Source organism: Canis aureus, chromosome 6 (assembly GCF_053574225.1).
Source record: "Canis aureus isolate CA01 chromosome 6, VMU_Caureus_v.1.0, whole genome shotgun sequence".
NCBI classification, from domain to species: Eukaryota; Metazoa; Chordata; class Mammalia; order Carnivora; family Canidae; genus Canis; species Canis aureus.
Genome location: NC_135616.1, coordinates 32,082,433 through 32,100,276, shown reverse-complemented (window position 1 = coordinate 32,100,276; position 17,844 = coordinate 32,082,433). Strand labels below are relative to the sequence as shown.

The following is a 17,844-nucleotide window of genomic DNA, read 5'->3' as shown; positions in this document are numbered from 1 at the left end:
CTGCTAGGACCTTAGTTCTCTTTATCCTGAAAACAATACAAAACTGGTTTTGTTCCTAAGCCACCTACCTACCAGGTAGAAAGGAGATTGAAAAATCAGACTTGGAGAACAATGAATGGGTAAGACACGGAGTGAGAAAATTACAGGCAAGGCCATGATCAATGATTGGAAGTCCACAGAGAAAAAGCAAAAGGAGAGGCAGAATGGGAAGTGCTGGGGAAATAGAGAAGGAAATGGAAGATGCATTGAGAAAGAGAACAAGTCAGCAAAAAGGAGGATGGATACAAGAGTTGCAGAGAGGGATGAAAAGCAAAATTTTCTTCAGGAGGAGCTTCTGAACCTTCCTGGGGCCATGGGACCTCTCTGGGCCACAAAGTGGCAGCCAGTGTGTCATACACAGCACAATGTGCCACACATAGATAGCACCACTTTTTATAGTGTCTGGGTTCTGCAGGGTAAGATGTGAGTGAGTGTTTTCAGGCAAATTCTGCCTTTTAAAGATGTTTACCTATGGCCTCCTGGAAGATCTGATTCTCTGAACAGAGGTATTAGATGAAGGCAGGAGCCATATCTATTGAAAAGTCCACAAAAATTCAGACTATCTGATAATACACAGAATTTTTCTGTCAATACTCAAGTGCAGCTCCAATAATAAGCCTGGCACAACAAGGGCTGTTCGTTGACCTGCCTTTGCAGAGTTATAGGCAGAGGAAGGCAAACATAGACATAGGACAAATGTGGTAGATGTCTGTGTGTACACGCATGCATGTATATGGGAACTTTTTTTTAGTTAGCTATCTTAATTCGGTAACTTTTTTTAATTAGGTAACTTAAAAACTAATGAGACAGTATGGACTTGAGATATGAGAGCTATTTTCAGAGAGGAGATGGAACATAAGAAGAATATGGACAATTTGGAATACATGGAGAGGTATGAGGTGGAGCATTCCTCCTGGTGAGAAAGATGAGGACACACCCAAAGGCATGGAAAGTCATGGCATGTATAGACGACAGTTAAGAAACTTTGCGTCTATCAAAATAGAGTAAATAGGTTCTGATGAGGAAAGAAAGTACTTAAATGTCAGGAGAAAATGTGGCATCATAAGCAAACAGGATAAAAGGAGCCTACGATTTGATAGTAGGTCAGGAGCTATAGAGCCTGTATTTCTCTCTTAGTAGTTTGCTTTGCATTTTACAAGCAGTTTTTAATTCATTTCTGGGTATAGAAAAAAGTACATTTTTTGGGTGTATAGATTACCATTATATTGATTTTGAGATCAGTAAGTGATGGCTGTTTAGACTTCATATTATTGTGAATTTTTAAGATCTAGTTAATTTTATTGTTATCAATGAAGATTGTATTCACCTGCAAGTAATACAAACCTGATTACAACCTGATTACAGATTCCTTTTTTTTTTTAAAGGTTTATTTATTTATTTCAGAGAGAAAGAGAGAGAGAGAGAACATGAGATGGGGAGAGGGAGAGGAGTAGACTCCCTGCTGAGCGAGAAGCCCAGTGTCAGCTCGGGCTCCATGAGGGACTTGATCTCCTCACCGGGAGATCATGAACTGAGCTGAAACCAAGAGTCAGATGCTCAACTGACTGAGCCACGCAGGTCCCTTGATTTCAGATTCTTATTATGCAAACAAAGTCGTAGTTTTCGCACATAACAAAGGATTTCAAGGTCAGCAGTTACCAGGTTGGATCTGTGGTTTGGTGATGTCAGGGCCTAATTCTCTGTCTCGTGGCTTTTCCCTTATTGTCTGAAGATGGCTCTAGCCATTACATGCACAATCAAGACAGAAAGAAAAGAGAAAACGAAGGCCTAAATTGGATCACACAGACTCTCTAAGTCAAAGAGAAAGCTGAGAAGGGTGGTTCTTTGCTTTTCAGGCAATTCGGTGAGGTGCAGAAATGAAGAAGAGATATGGGAATAGTTTTTCATTGCCATAAACACCTATCATGATCATCTGGGTATTTAGTGATTAAAAACCTGTTGTATCTTCTAAATATGAAAAGACCTACAAAAAGCCTTTGGTGGCTCTCAATGTCCAGATTTTTTGTTTGTTTGTTTTGGGATTTTATTTAAATTCTAGTTAGTTAACATATAGTGTAATATTGGTTTCAGGAGTAGAATTCAGGTATTCATCACTTACATACAATACCCGGTGCTCATCGCAAGTGCCCTCCTTAATACCCATCAGCCATTTAGCCCACCCCCTGCCCACCTCCCCTCCAACAACCCTCAAGTTTGTTCTCTATAGTTATGAGTCTCTTATGGTTTACTTCTCTTTTTTCCCCGTTCCCCTATGTTCACCCATTTTGTTTCTTAAATTCCACATATGAGTGAAATCATATGTCTAAAGTCCAGGTACTAATATTATGTAGGAAGCTGCTGGATTTTTCAACTTTCATGTAAGAGTCATCATTTCTAATAGCTTTATAAATATTATTCATATTTCTCCCTATTTTATTTGTAAACAACTGCAATGCCAAATACAAGATTTCTTCCAAAATGCTAATAACCAGTTTTCCAGCATACTGTCTTCCCAGCAGTTTTCTGCTTTACCTCACGATCATGATCATGATCATCTTCCTCATTGTCAACATTTATTGTGCCCCCTGCATGTGAGGTCTTTTTATTTGTAATTCTCATTTTCATGATACTTCAAAGTAGTTGTTATTCCTGTTTTATAAATAAGGAAACTGAAGCTCAGATAAAAGTAGAGTGAGTTGGTCAAGGGCATATGGCTGGAAGGTGGCAGAATGAATTGAACGCTAATTCTTTTTGGTTTTTGGTTTGTTTGTGCTGACTTCCCTGTGCCCTTTTTTTTTTTTAAGATTTTATTTATTTATTCGAGAAACAGAGAGAGGCAGAGACACAGGCAGAGGGAGAAGCAGGCTCCATGCCAGAAGCCTGACATGAGACTGGATCCCAGGTCTCCAGGATCATGCCCTGGGCTGAAGGTGGAGTTAAACCGCTGAGCCACCTGGGCTGCCCTTCCCTGTGCCTTTTAAGGGAGTTTGCAGTTATCTATTTCTCAGATCCCATCTGGTTTAAAACTATAATTATGAATTCAGGGATAATTTTTCTTACTCTAACTCAACATTGGCTACTGATTACCTGGAGTCAGAATATAAAGGACCAACTCTAAGAGTTGCAAAAATTGCAGCTACCAATGAGATAAGCCTTGCTTCAATTATTAGGCAGAAGATAATGATTAGGTTTTTAATAACCTTAATCTCTCTTTGTCCTCTGTTTCTAGCTGCTTCATCTTGAAAATACTGTTTTTGTTCTTGATGAGAGTCTCCATCAAGAGCTTTTGATATGGGTCTTGCTTGAAAGGGACTGGTCAAATGTATTTCTATCAGTGAAGTTCCATGATGTGTCTGGAACAGTGGTTCTCCACACACACACGTTAGAATCACCTCAGAAACCTGAAAACATAACGAGAGCTTGCACCAGCCTCCAGATATTCTGATTTAAATGGTGTAGAGTGGAGTCCAGGCATCAGTATTTAATATGGTTTGTTGTGTTTTGTTTTGTTTTTTAGCTCCCCAGGTGATTCTAATGCTCAGCTTGAGTAGAAAACTACTGGCCTAGATGATTAATAGAGGCACTAATGGAGGAGAAGGAAGAGAAAGCCCCAGAGTGAGTGGTCCTCAAACTCTTTGGTCTATGGACTATTTTATGAGGGTGTTGAAAGAAGTGGGTCTCTTTAGAATTCATAGAGAAAATTGCCTGGCTTTTGATTAGACACTGATGAGTGAAAGGATAAGCAAATGACTAACGAGAGGGAAGTTATATGTAGAGGGTAACTTCATTGTGTGTTTCCATGATGCTCTTATAGTTTTTTAAGTATAATCATCCAAATTTACCAGTGAAAAAGGTAAGATCTTTTGGGATGAATACATTAAAGAGACTGTAATTCTAGTGTGTGGCAAAACTTGAATTAGAATTTTGATCTGCTAAGACTTAGTCCAGATTCTTTCTTATTCTGGAGATCCTGGAAAACACCCTAGTGGAGAAATCATGCTTGATGAACATCCCTGGGAGATTTCATGGAATGCATAGATTTATATTCTTGGGGTAAGAATAATTGATCTGATTTGGTCCCGAAATTTCATTTTGTAGGAGCTCTGTTCCGAACAGTTTTCTCCTATCAGTGAGAGAAGCCTATTATGTCCTTAAACACAACATGGTGTCAGCGTAGATGTTTGCTGTGGCTATTCTTAATTCCCTAAGCCTAATGTATTTCCTTTCTGTTTAATGGTAGATGCCCCTTTGTTTCCGAAAGCCCATTTCTTACACTTTTTTTTTTTCAGTTTTCGAGTTTGATCCATCTGAAATCTATACATTATTTCACAGACATCAGTGGCTTTTTTCCAGGTTAAATTATTTAATGGCATTGTTTCATTGAAGGCTTCAGATTAGCTGCTGACACTTATTGGCAGAAAGAAACACGTTTTTCCATTGGGATAAAACATATTTTGTATTAGAGAAAAGAGCAACTGAATTGAGTTTCTGTCTTCTAAATCTTAGTTGTGGCAAATGAAGACATCTGGTGCTTTAAATGACAATTTACCTTTGTATCAAAATTAAGCATTAGTCACCCAACGTATATTTTCTCTTTCTCCCTCCTTCCCTCTTGCCGTTTCACTCTCCTGTTTTCTTTCCTCTTACCTTCTCCCCTATCCCCTATCCCTTCCCCTCTCTCTTGCCCTAGATCCCAACTCCCCTCCTCCTCTCACCTCATTCATTTTCTCTTCTCTTTCTGCGCTTGCTTCCCCCTCTTTTGCCTTTTCTAACTTACTATATTTTGGTTAGCTTATCTTCTCATCTTCTGAGTCTTTTCCTCTGGGTTTTGAGGTTTTAATTCCAAATGCCACTCATCTCGTGGAGTGAATAAATCAGGCACCTGAAAGGAAAGAGGGGAAAAATGAGGTTTGATTTCATTTCTCTTTCTTTTTCTGCCAAGAACTTTCCTTGGGAATTTTACAGAAAGAAATGGAAAGAACATAAACTTTGCCTGTTTTACTATCCAGGTGAGGAAATGGGTGTGAGGAGGTCAGCAGCTATCTGGGTGCTCCTGCCTCCCCATCATAGAAGCATGCAACTGCAATTAGGCATCTGTTTTCCTATCTTTTCTAGACATCTATCTGCCTGGAATGCCAGGCACTGCATTGGTATAACACTGTTTTATATATTTGCCAAAATAACTCAGAGCTACTATCTGACCATTTATCATCATCAGTAACCTCTCTGCAGTATATGCCCATTTTCCAGATCAGGTCAGTGGTCTGAGCATTGGTAGGATGAATCTTCAGCTGTTAGAGAGAAGAGCAGTGCTATATATTACAGAGCCTGGGAATTAGGGTAAACATGAGCAGTCTTGAATAGTATCCTTTTGGATGCCAAGTCCAAATGGGGCAAATGAGTTGAGGAAGAGCAAAGCCGAGGATGTTTGGAGCATGCTGCTCAGAGAAGAGGGGGCCAGGAGGAGAAAGAAGAGATCAGGAGGAATTTTCTCACGTTAATGTCATAATGCTGGAGGCTCCTTAGAGCCTCCTGTGTGCCTGAATGTGTAAGAGGTCAGGTTAACAAAGAACAACCAGGCAAGACCACCTATTATGGTGGGATCATGTGTGCCTTGAGAAAATGCTTGGCAACAAGCTAAATGAGGCTGAGTTGAAACCACTCTCAGCTCTCTGAGGTGGGCTATAGTTCTAGAGGGAGAAGGTCCTTTTTCTTAGCAGAAAGGTCATTTAGGCTTACCTGATCAGATGTTGCACCTTGAACTCCGGTAACTTATCTGACAATAAGGATTTCCTAGTACATAAGATTGGGGGTGCAAGACCCTTGATTTTTAGACTGACTTCATGGGTTTCTTCTACCTGCTGCTGTCCACTAGATAGCACTATGTATTATAATTGCAAAAAGGATGAAATGCAAAAAAAAAAAAAAAAAAAAAAAAGTGGTAAGCTTTTCTTTTCACAATGGTTTGAGAGGACAACCTCAGAAATTTCTTTTTTTTTTTTTTAATTATTTATTTATGATAGTCACACACACACAGAGAGAGAGGCAGAGACATAGGCAGAGGGAGAAGCAGGCTCCATGCACCAGGAGCCTGATGTGGGATTCGATCCCGGGTCTCCAGAATCGTGCCCTGGGCCAAAGGCAGGCGCTAAACTGCTGCGCCACCCAGGGATCCATGTAGCAATCTTGTGGAGACCAGGCATTTTCTGTGCCTGATTTAACCAAACACTTCTCAGTCACATCGTGCTAAAGACAGGACACGAATGCTAGGCTACAGCATCTTCGTCTTAAGGGTACCGCCACCTCCGCTTCACCGGGATTTTTCAGAACTTGCTTAACCATGGATGTAGTAATTGAAATCAATTATTCATTCCCAAGAAAGGAGCTGAGTAAGTGGGAGTACAGGGAATAGAAGTGGAGGTTATCACCTCAGCACTGACAGGCAAGAAAATAGCATGAAAGCTTTCTTGAATATAATGAAAAACGAGTATTTCAGGGAGTGATGAGTGGCCCTTTTTTGGATCCTTTATTCCAAATAAAGTGAAAATAAAGAAGAGACCAGGGATTGGGGAGATAGAAGGGGAGCTGGCAAGAAACAAACCAAGAGCATTCTTCATAGTATCTGTTTAGCACAACAAATTGAGGTCAGATAACAGCTGAAAAATAGTCATTACAAAAATTGAGTTGGATTCAGGAATTAGGAGTTCTGTAACCCATAGCTGAATCTACTTTGGAGATGTCAGCTCTCTCATCTTTAATATAATGTGTAATGTATCTGTGGAGCTACAGCTGTGCAAAAGGAATAATGCCTATCTGGCTGCTGTGCAATCATCATGAGACTCAGTAGAGAGAATACATTCAAAAGCACATTGGAAAATATAGTAAACTACTGTGCAAATAAAGGCATTTATATAATTGTATAAATTCCCTTTTTATTCCCAGACTCTTTTCTAAGCCCATTAGTCTTATGCCCTTTCTCCTGCTTTCCATATTTTTTCCCTTTATCTAAAGACTACAGTTATCTGATTTGAGGAGTTAGTGTTTGGCAGATAGATAGCCAAGCTCTTACACATGACATGCTCATCAGGAGAAGAAAATGAGGACAATATGGACCACCTTCTTTGAAGTGAGGGACCACGGAGGAAATCCACTCACTTATTAGTATATAAGTTTATTTATTCATCACTTATTTGCAGAGGGTCCACTGTATCACAGGCACTGCACTAGATACTTAGGATGTGGCAATGAATAATGCATAGTCATCCTCCTGAGAATGTCAGAGTCTGGTACTTTCTTGGAGGTCTTCCTGGAAAAATTCATATATTTTCTAAGAAAAGTCCAGAAATTTGCTAGGCTATGTAGATATCTTTTTTTTAATATTTATTTTTATTTATTTATTTATGATAGAGAGAGAGAGGGAGGCAGAGACACAGGAGGAAGGAGAAGCAGGCTCCATGCCAAGAGCCTGATGTGGGACTCGATCCCAGGACTCCAGGATCGCGCCCTGGGCCAAAGGCAGGCGCCAAACCACTGAGCCACCCAGGGATCCCCTGCTGAGCCACCCAGGGATCCCTATGTAGATATCTTTTAAGCAGAATATGTGTATTGTTTTAGAGGAATAGACTTTTCCTTCATCAAATGTAAAAGTGATTATATGTATTTGTATTTATTGTCTCTTTCTCTCCTGGAAGCAAAATACTGATAATTCATGCACCTAGGGAGGGAACCCAGATTTTTATTATATTCTTTGGAGGTTAAATAGTCACTGTGTTGGGTTGTACTGTAGAGACAAAACTGTGCCAGAAAGCTAGAGATGGTTAGGAGCAACCTAATTACATGGGCAAGGCAAGAACGCAAGGATGGAATAAGTAGAAAGTTGGCTAGGAAGGGATATGGATGAGTGGAGTAAGGAAGGAAAAATCTTAGAGTAGCAGGCGAGATAGAGAGTTTAGGAAATTAAGGAGAGGAACATGTATTAAGATATGGATGAATCTGGTATGGATGGGGTGACTCTTAAAAGTTACCAAACATGACATTTAGTAAATGCTTCCTGAGCCAAATCGCACCATTCAGAAGAACTCAGATTATGATAATATCTGTGCCAAAAGGAAAATATTTTCAGTTGCTTTGTCTGAGTTTTTACCCAGATTTTCATCTCTACCATAAATAGATTAATCAATAGCAAGTTAAATCAACATATATTTAGTGAAAAGTTCTCTGTGTAAGAGGTTTGGGGTTCAAAGATAATAAGATATGAGGTTTTTCCAGGGCACCTGGGGGGCTCAGTCGGTTAAGTCTCTGCCTTTGGTTCAGGTCATGATCTCAGGATTCTGGGATCAGCCCTGAGTGAGTACCCTGCTTACTGGGAAGTCTGCTTCTCCCTCCCCCTCCCCCTCCCCCTGCTATGTTTGTGCTCTCTCTTCCTCACTCTCTTTCTCTCAAATAATAAAAATAAAATCTTTATTAAAAAAGATTTGGGATTTTTCAAAGATGAATCAAAGTTTTGGGGCAGATGCTGCCTTCGGAATACACACAATGACAGAGCAAATGTGACATACAGAAGAATGACACTGCAGAACACAGGAAGCCATGAAAGAGGTATGTTTAATCTGTGAGGGTTCAAAGAAAGCAATGATCACTTGAGTTGAGAATTTCAGGGAGAATTAGGAAAGGCACATGAGGAGGTAACGTTTGACCAGGAAAGTTATGAGATGATAAGAAAATGAATGTTTCGTATGAAAGAAACAAATTGAACCAGGAAATTGAAGGAAATGTGGCACATAAATAGGAAACTGAGCTCTGTGAGGGCAGTAGGGGGAAATTAAAGTTGGAAACGTCATTTGGGACTTTAGTTATAAGGTATGGAGTGACTTAAAAGCTATAAGCTTTGTACTTTATAGCCAACAAGGAGCACTTCACAATTTTTTGCCTATGAAGGTAATATTATAACCACATTTTTGTGTCAGAGATATTAATTCAGTCATCAATCAATGGTTATTTATTGGTTATCTACTCATTGCAAGGTAGTATGCCAAATGTTGATGAGAATGCAAAAGAAATAAATCGCACAATCCTCCATCTGAAGGTCTTACACACTGAGTAAGGAAATAAATACCATAGTCAAAGAAAGATGACTAATTATTGAATTACTTTACAATCATATTGGATAAATATAGATACTTGTAACACTATTCTGGCTTCCACTGAGTATAATCTAGACTCTTCCGTGTTGAAATTATTACAAGGTTGTCTCATTGTTCTCAGTTTGTAATCTGTTAGTAGGTTCTAAACTGCTGCTTGTAGAAGAGAAATTACATTGCAAATTCGAGTGCTGCAAACCCACTATTCTGAGTGGATTTGTAAAGAAAATCTTCCTAAGCCCCCTTCTCCCCCCCATCTGTGAAGTGCATTTAGCTGAATGGAGATTCTTTGTTTGTCTCAATGATTAATTGTATCTTGTACTGTCCTAGAACCTGATATTTAATTATCCTAAAATGCTTTATGAATATAGATTATGTGTCTCCAGGATCATGTGAATAGGCCAGGGATGTTTGCTGAGTGATCTTTTCTCTAGTCAATGTAAATTTTGTCAGAGACAGGCCGTGACTTCTTCATTGTCTGACTTTGAGCCAGTGCTATATCTGGAAAGAAGGACATACTACCATAGGGTGCCATTTATCTCAGGTCACAACTGGAATCTGGATCTTATACCAGCCTTAGCTATTAATTTTGGCTTATTTCTTTGTCAGTTAGGTGCACATGCATGCACTCATGTGTGCGTGTGCACATACACACACAATCAACAATATAGACAGCATAAAATGAGTTTTCTTTTTGTTTTTGATTTGTGTATTGCTTGTTTTATTTATTTCTTTATTTTGGGGTGAGGCACAAGAAAATTACTTGTCCTTTGCTGGTAGAAATCTTGGAGAAGATCATCATCTTTGTTAATGTTGCTGTCATCACCCTGTCCTCATGACATCATCAACCTTACTATCAAAACCTTATGAAGTACTGCCCGTAAGTTGGATTCTGTGTTTGGCTATTTCATTCACTACAAAAGCGATGCATTTAGAATCCTTCATGGACAGGAGATGCCACCATTATATCCATATCAATGATCTGTTCTGTCAGGCAGTAGAATCAGATTGTGCTCTTGCCCAGGTAACTTTGTAAGATGACTAACTGGGATACGGAGCTTAGCCTGAGGCCACAGGATATAACATGTGTAAAGTTAGGACCTATACTTTTATATGGGTTAGATCTCATACACTCAGTACAGAATCCACAGGGCTAATTGCCTACAGGCAAATATGGAACTGAGAGGTAATGTATTAGGTGCAGATGAAGGCACTGATGTCTTCTCAAAATAGTTGCTTCCCTCAAAACCTTTTTTTCATATATTTTTTCTCCTAATGGAAAGTCCTTCCTTGTCTGTTCTAGCCATACGCTAAACCAGTCTTAAAATTGGCATAGACACAGGCCCACATCTGGAAGATATTAGTCTGCCCGAAGGAATTCAGCCTGTGAACTGGTAAGAATCGAAATAAAATATTTGAAAATTAGGTTTATTCCCTTGCTCTCATATTTCTACAGGTATTTACATTTTCTGGGTTAGCAGCCACATCACTCGGTATTGTTGAGTGTGGAAAAGGTTTGTGAAAACATGGGCTGACAGATGTTTTGAACCTCTCTGTCTCCCCAGCTGCACCAGATCTAACAGCCTGAAAGTGATTTCCCTTTATGATATTTCATACCACATTGCAAATCTATATTGAGGCCTGTTTCCTAAATACATTTAAATATTAGCTGAATATAAAAATGTGAATACAGCCAACAATCCATGAATACGCAAATGTATTTCAAAACATTCTTCACCCTGAGAATCAGAAAATGGCATATCTGGGACAAGTGAAGATGGATACAAAAGACCAAAATGGAAACATACCTATCTGTGTAGATACACAGTTACTATTGTGTCTATCACCATAGTACCCGGGCCTTTTGTTGAGAAATATTTCTTTTCCTTAATGATGATAAACTCAGGAATATGCAGGAATAAGAGAGCTAATTTATAAATAACGTGAATCTCATCCATAATGGCCAGTATCGGGAGGCCATTATGTAGATGCATCCAGATCATTAAGTGGCAAGGTTGGCAACATTGCAAATTCTTTATCCATGTGCAGAGGCTGGAAGAGAGTGGTAGGAAGAGGGGGTAAAAGGCAAGTGTTCTCTTTTGGTTTTGGAAATCCAAAATATAATGGGAACCTCTCAATTTTGAATTTTAGCATTGTTGGCACCTGTAGTGCTTTGCTGCCCTTACTTTATAGACCTGCTGATCACGTGTATGCCTTCTACGTGAAATTTCTAGCAATGAAAGGTGTCCATGGATTCCATAAAAAGCACATTACCATGCCATGACTTTGTTTTTATTGTGGGTTACATAAAATTTCCCATTTACATGGTTACTAGTGATGCAACTATGATAATGCTTTATAAGAAATGTGTAGATATCCATCATGACCAGTAACTGGGCCAAGATTGAGTCTAATTTCATAGAATTCTCTTCAACTTTTTCCTAGAAAATCTTTGTCTCCTGTTTTTTTTTTTTTTTTTTTTATTCCCAGTGTACCTTACAAAGAATAAGGATTTTTTTTTTTAATCATCCCCTGGTATAGAGCAGATCCCATAAACAAATATTTGTTGATGAAGTAATTTTTGATGGGCATGAACTACTGTTTCTTTTTACTTTTTAAATAATCATCCAAGATAAAAAATAATTAGTGACTGAATCCTATAACTTGAACTATTTTTTAATTTTGTGTTCCTATAACATTTTCATTTCCATATTGCACTGGACATTATTGCCCAAATAGGAATTCACTTTAAGAGAGTGTATATATATTTTTTATCTTTAAAGGATGAATGAAGTTTTCCTTTTTAACATACTGAAAATATCTTGTAGGCACTTCAGTTTTTCTGGCATTTGTGTAATGTGGTCTGTAATTCTACAGGGTAGATAAGAGCAGGGGTATTGTTTTTTGAGAGACCAAAAGGAAAAGTGTCATTCTCATTGGGTAGCTTCCCAGGCTCTTTGCTAAATTCTAGAAATATAGTGGTGAACAAATGATTGATTCTGGACCTCACTGTACACAAAGTCTAGGGCAGGTACTATACTAGCTTAGGTAAAGAGGACAGAATATTTAAAACAGATCTTGATCTCAAGGAGTTTATATTTAGAAAGGGAGATTAGGCTTATATATGTAAATAGGTAATTGATCAAATCCTGTAATTTGTTTTTGTTTTTTTAAAGATTTTATTTATTTATTCGTGAGAGACAGAGAGGGGCAGAGACACAGGCAGAGGGAGAAGCAGGCTCCATGCAGGGAGTCTGACATGGGACTTGATCCCAGGACTCCAGGATCACTCCCTGGGCCGAAGGCAGGCACTAAACTGCTGAGCCCCCCAGGGATTCCCCCATATACCGTAATTTGTGATATGGTGGTGGAGATATCAAGCACTACCAATACTCAGACAAAGATATTTCATTTTGAGACTCTCAAGGAAGAGAGGAAGGGACTGATTGGGGTTTAGGAGGAGATTTTGATTGGTGGAGAGAAGTTTTTAGTGGCTGGCAAGTAGGGAACAATGTGGTAGTGTATGGCGGCAAGTTTAAGGAAGGTATATCCAGAGGACATTGTTCAGATCAACACAACTAGGACAGAATGTATATGGGAAGACCGTATGAGAACCTTTGACTAGGTTTAGTGAAGTTTGAGTAGGCTGTTAAGGAATTTAAGCCAAAAAGGCCATAGGAGTCCACTGAAAGTTTTTTGAGTAAAGTAAAATTAAATGCTTCAGAATTATGTATCTGACAACCGGCAGGAATCTTCTGAGACCATCAATTTCTAGCCCATGTTCTCATATAACAAAATATTACATCAGCCCAGATAGGAAGTACTTCTGGAACATTCTCACTCCCTAGACTAGTAGAGATCACTGTGTTTTTTCAATTAAGATATTGGCTCTTTTGGCAGTGCAAGTCAGACAAATCAGATTTTCACAAATCAGAGACTAGTCTTGTTCATTTCAGACACATTTATGGGATATCTTTGATTACCTTAGATACTCGATAGCCTGGTATTGTCAGAAATTGATATACTGGTCACCCTGCTGGATTTCAGCACTTTTATAATTGTGATATATACAAATGAAATGAAGTAATAATATTCCACTTCCTCACATGAAGATCCTTCTTACCCATCTGCTCTGATGTCTCTGTAACAATATTATGAAGTTATGTATGACATGCTGATCCAGTGAGGATCAGAGTGGTTCTCAGTGCAGTGATTTTAGTATCATGTTCTGCATTCCCCCTTACTTCAGAAACTGTGCAAGTTAAAGCTAGGTAAGCATTGTTTCCTTTTTTAAGTACATTAAGGATGGGTAGTGGGCAGCCAACGGGATAAATTAATTGTCTGCTTAATGCAGCTGAGTGCATTATCTTACCAGAAGTGGAAATCTTTAGCTTCCAGGTAGCAGCACAATGGGAGAAACCAAGCATTTACTTCTAAGGGATTCAAAACACCCCGAAATGAGGCAGTCAGGAAGGCCTTGGATAAAAGTGAGATGTATGCCCTTGTTAAGATAGAGTATGAACCATATTTTGGACTGTTCAGTACTTTGTACCGTTCTCTTCTTACTGCCACTCTGATGGCAGTACTTCGGCCATTTTCTGCCCCAGAAGTGGATTGGGCTCACTGCTCTCAAACATGCTGTTTCCCCGGGCAGCTCTCTGTGATCCTTAGAATTTACAGTCTGTTTTCCTGTAGGAGTGTTGATGTACTCACCTGGAATACCTGCTCTTTCATTCTTGCTCTGTTTATCTTCTACCCATTCTTGAACGTTTGCCCTCTCCAGGACACCCACCTTCTGTGTTTATAACTAATCCTCACTCTCATTGGTTTAACCTCTCAAACACCTATAGTAGCTAAAGTCCATGCTGTATCATCTAGAATTGCATTTCATATGTTTGTTCTCATTTCTGGTTGCTCAACAGAATTACCCATGCAAGGATTGCTTTCTTTTTTCTTCTTTTTAAATATTGAATCATTGGCTTTCACTTGGCTCCGCAACAGGATTATCAATGGAACTATCAATGGCACAGCAAAAAGGCTGTACCCAGAGTTTAGAACTTTGGATGGCCTGATTCTCTGCATTTGTATAAAGCTCTGCAGGTGATTCAGAGGCATAAAAGTTCACAAATTTCGACTCAGTATGTTTTGCATCACTTTTGTTTTGAGTTAATCTTTTCTTTATAACTAAATTATTATGTGCTGAAGTTTCTTTGGAGTATTTTATCTTAAGGCATTTGCATTGCCAGTAGTATAGAGTATATTGCTTTGGTTAATTTATTTTGCAGAGATGTTGGGAGAAGACGTGGTTCTTGGGAGAAGACATGGTTCTGATTCCAGACCTGCTTGTCCAGGGCAGTTGTTAAATGATTTTGGTCACAATGGACATGCAAAGACCCCCCTCTGCCTCAGGGATCTTTAATAGGACATTCAAGAGAACACTGTTTATTTTTCCAGGAACAGAAGCCTGAAGGGATTTTTAGATTTTTTTTTTTTTTTTTAGAGTGCAGAATTTATGTGAATGACAGTAACCCCAATAAAAATAAAAATTGGGGATGATCTGATATTCCAATATGCATTTACCCTGGCTACTATGGTATTCACTTGAGAAGAGGGTGGAACTCCAGATTCTCATCAGAATATCCAAACAGACCAAAGCCTAGTTTGTTAAATGCCCATGCCCCTAGGCCTTCTGGGAAGAGTTGAAATCAGGTGGGGAATATTTCATCTCCCTCTCGCATTGGTCTTCACTTTCTATTGTTGTGGGTTTTTTCCACAGTAGGAGCCATGCTGTAGACTATATATGACCTGGAAACTCACTGAGAAAGATACAGCTACCTCTGGGGTAAGGACAGGTGACCATCCTGATAGCTTCTTCAGTGGCCAGGGTGGTCAGACTGGACATGAGCATGCCACTTCCTTCCTCTTCTTAAGGAGGAGCCCATGTTTGCCTGTGACAGGACATGTGTCTCATAGAAAGCTGAACCAGATATGTTTCAGCTGCCTTCCGATGATGATGCCCCCCAGGTACTACCCACTTTCCTGCCCATCTACTGTCCCCTATTTCAGCTTGGTTGTTGTAAGAATTTTGTTAAATGGGAATCAGAGTAGTGAGAAAGGTAAAGCAGCTGCATCTGGAAGGTATCACCCTTGCCATGCTTTTAGGTCAGAGAGTCCACTCATCTGGCTAAGCTACTTTTAGACCTCCTTTCTTCTCCACCCCTCCTTCCTCCGCCCCCCTCCACGGCACTGAGGGGAGGCCTATTTTCACATATGCGCTCAGACATGCAGAAGCAAATGCCAAAAAGAATTAACTGGAATAGCTCTATTAATTTATGCCTCGACAGTAATGACCTTAAGACACAGAAGAATTATATATTAATTTGTTTCTAGTGTATAGCACTGCTAAGTTAACACATTTAGGAGAATACACTTCCCTGTCTCCAGCTGTGAGGGTAAATGAGGCCGCCTGTGGCTGCAGGAGGAGTTCTGGCAGAGTCCCACTAGATGGCAGGGTGGCCTCAGGGATGGGCTGCGCTGCCGGCGGCTGCAAAACACTTTGTTTGCAGTCATTATTTGACACACTCAAAAATTGACAATTTTTTTCATGTTGTTCATTTGGAAATTATATTTAAACTTATTTATTTACATGGGAACATACATAACGTGTATATTTACAAATATGCCTACACTGTCCGAGATAAGGGTGTTTAAGAAACAATGCGTCCCCTGCGCCAGGCTGGCTGACTTCTGTGAAATTTCCTCGCTCTGCAGACGCCCCGCTGTGCTCCACACCAGCGCACACACCACATCTAGCCTTATTGATGTTGGGAAGGGGAGAGATGTCTTTGAAAGTCAAAGGGCATAATCCCTTCCAGGAGGGAAACTGTTTTTAACACATGGTTTGGTCAGTTAGGGGTGGCTCAGAAAAAATGCGGAACAGTCAGCATCATACATTCAGCCTCTCCCCACCCCCAAGAAGATTAAAAGTAGAACCAGATTAGAGATTTGAATTTTATTCAAATCCCTTCTTCCCTTTCCTTTCCCTTGTCCTCTAATCTCTCCTACTCTTTTAGCTTCTTGTCTCTCTTTGTTCCTATTTCTATCAAATCTCCCTCCTCTTTTTCCTTTCCTTCTCAGCCTGAATTTCCACATCTCCCCTTTCTCCATCCTTCATTCTTTCAGAATTTGATGCTGCCAAGCTGCCTCTGATCCTGCATCCCTTTATGCAGCCTTTTCCTGTTAATGAATTGTTAAAATTTCATAGGGAGCGGTGACTGTGCTCTTCTCTGCTTCTGGACACCGCAGCTGGTAAGCTGCTTTCTTTCAGAGCAGGAAAAGTCACAGCTATGAGAGGCCACTTCTTGCTTGCAAACAGCTGTTGTAGGTTTACATAGTTTAGTATGCAAGAGGTTCTTTTTTTTCCATCCAAGTTTAGGTAGGATTAGTATTTCAGTTAATGAAAGCTTCTGGAAAAGGGAGACTCTATCCATGGTAGAGAAAACAGACCGCAGCAGTCTTAAATGCCTGGCTTTTTCTGTTTTCTGCAGTGGAAAGATTTCAGGAAACTCATGTAAAAGCAGAGGACCATTTGATGAATTTTCAGAGTGAGATTCTTGGAAATAGCTTCTGCCTCAGTTGCCTAGCAGACAATCTTGTATTAAAATCTGTAACTTTTAATATATTTCTTTCCAGATAAAACTAGAGTCATTTTCTTGATTGTTCTCTGGCTAGTTACACATGTGGGCTTTCTGTTGGTTGTATGTGCCTTCTTCCTTTTTGATTGTAGGTTAATTGCCTTATGAATGATGTGTGGGTAGAGAGAAATAGAACAGAAGGTGATCAATAAATTGTAGACTAGATTAAAAAGAGATTTTCCCTTAAAATATTACAAATGGGATATATAGGCAGTTATATGCAGTTCTGTATAACATGTACAAATACAGTTTATGACCCACTTTGATATTTGCATAACAGTGTGTACCCTCTTGGAAAATTGTGTTGTCACATCTCTGATTCACTGTTAATTGTAAATTTTACCAATTTGAACTTCAGAAATATATTGGTATTATCAACTTGATATTACCCCCCCACTTTATTGCCTTGCAAAGTTGTGGTTCATGGAGATTATCTTAGGCTCTCAAAATTCTGAGGTTCTTCCAAAATTTTCCAGAAAAAGTTATGTTTTATTGGAGTTTCAGTGTTAAAATGTTATATTCTTAATAATAGGAAAACTATGTGATGTGTGCACAATACTTCTCAGTCATAAAGAAATACTGCTTAAACAGAATGTCCCATTCCTTCAAGGTGTTGGGTAGCTTAGTATTTAAGTAATCCTTTCCTTCTATTTTCCTCTCTTTCATTTCTTACCCCCTTCTCTTTACATCTTTCCTGTATTGGGTAGCTTAGTATTTAAGTAATCCTTTCCTTCTATTTTCCTCTCTTTCATTTCTTACCCCCTTCTCTTTACATCTTTCCTGTATGTTACTGTGCTTCATTAATAAGAAATTCATGTCAGCAATTTATAGGATAAAAAGAAAAAAAAAAAAAGAAAGCAACTGAATTTTCTTCTTCATCTTAGCATTTTCTTCAGACTGGAGGTGCTGACATTTTATAAATTTGTGCCCTTACCATAAACCTCGACCAAGTCCTCTAGATTATTTCAGGA

General features: G+C 39.2%; 1 protein-coding gene across 22 annotated transcripts in view; it reads left to right on the top strand.

Annotated features, from left to right (window-relative positions):
- LOC144315677 (uncharacterized) overlaps nt 1-17,844 on the top strand; it is a 118,519-nt gene that overhangs the window by 56,612 nt on the left and 44,063 nt on the right. For 15 of the 22 annotated variants that reach the window (XR_013381437.1, XR_013381431.1, XR_013381430.1 and 12 more), the window contains 2 exons: nt 3,557-3,654; nt 10,483-10,573. The exons of 1 other annotated variant lie outside the window; for it this stretch is intronic. The gene's annotated coding sequence lies outside the window, so the exon portion shown is untranslated. Of the gene's footprint in view, nt 1-825; nt 932-3,556; nt 3,655-10,482; nt 10,574-17,844 lie in introns of all 22 variants that reach the window. 6 more of the 22 variants (XR_013381443.1, XR_013381442.1, XR_013381439.1 and 3 more) reach the window with 3 other exon arrangements.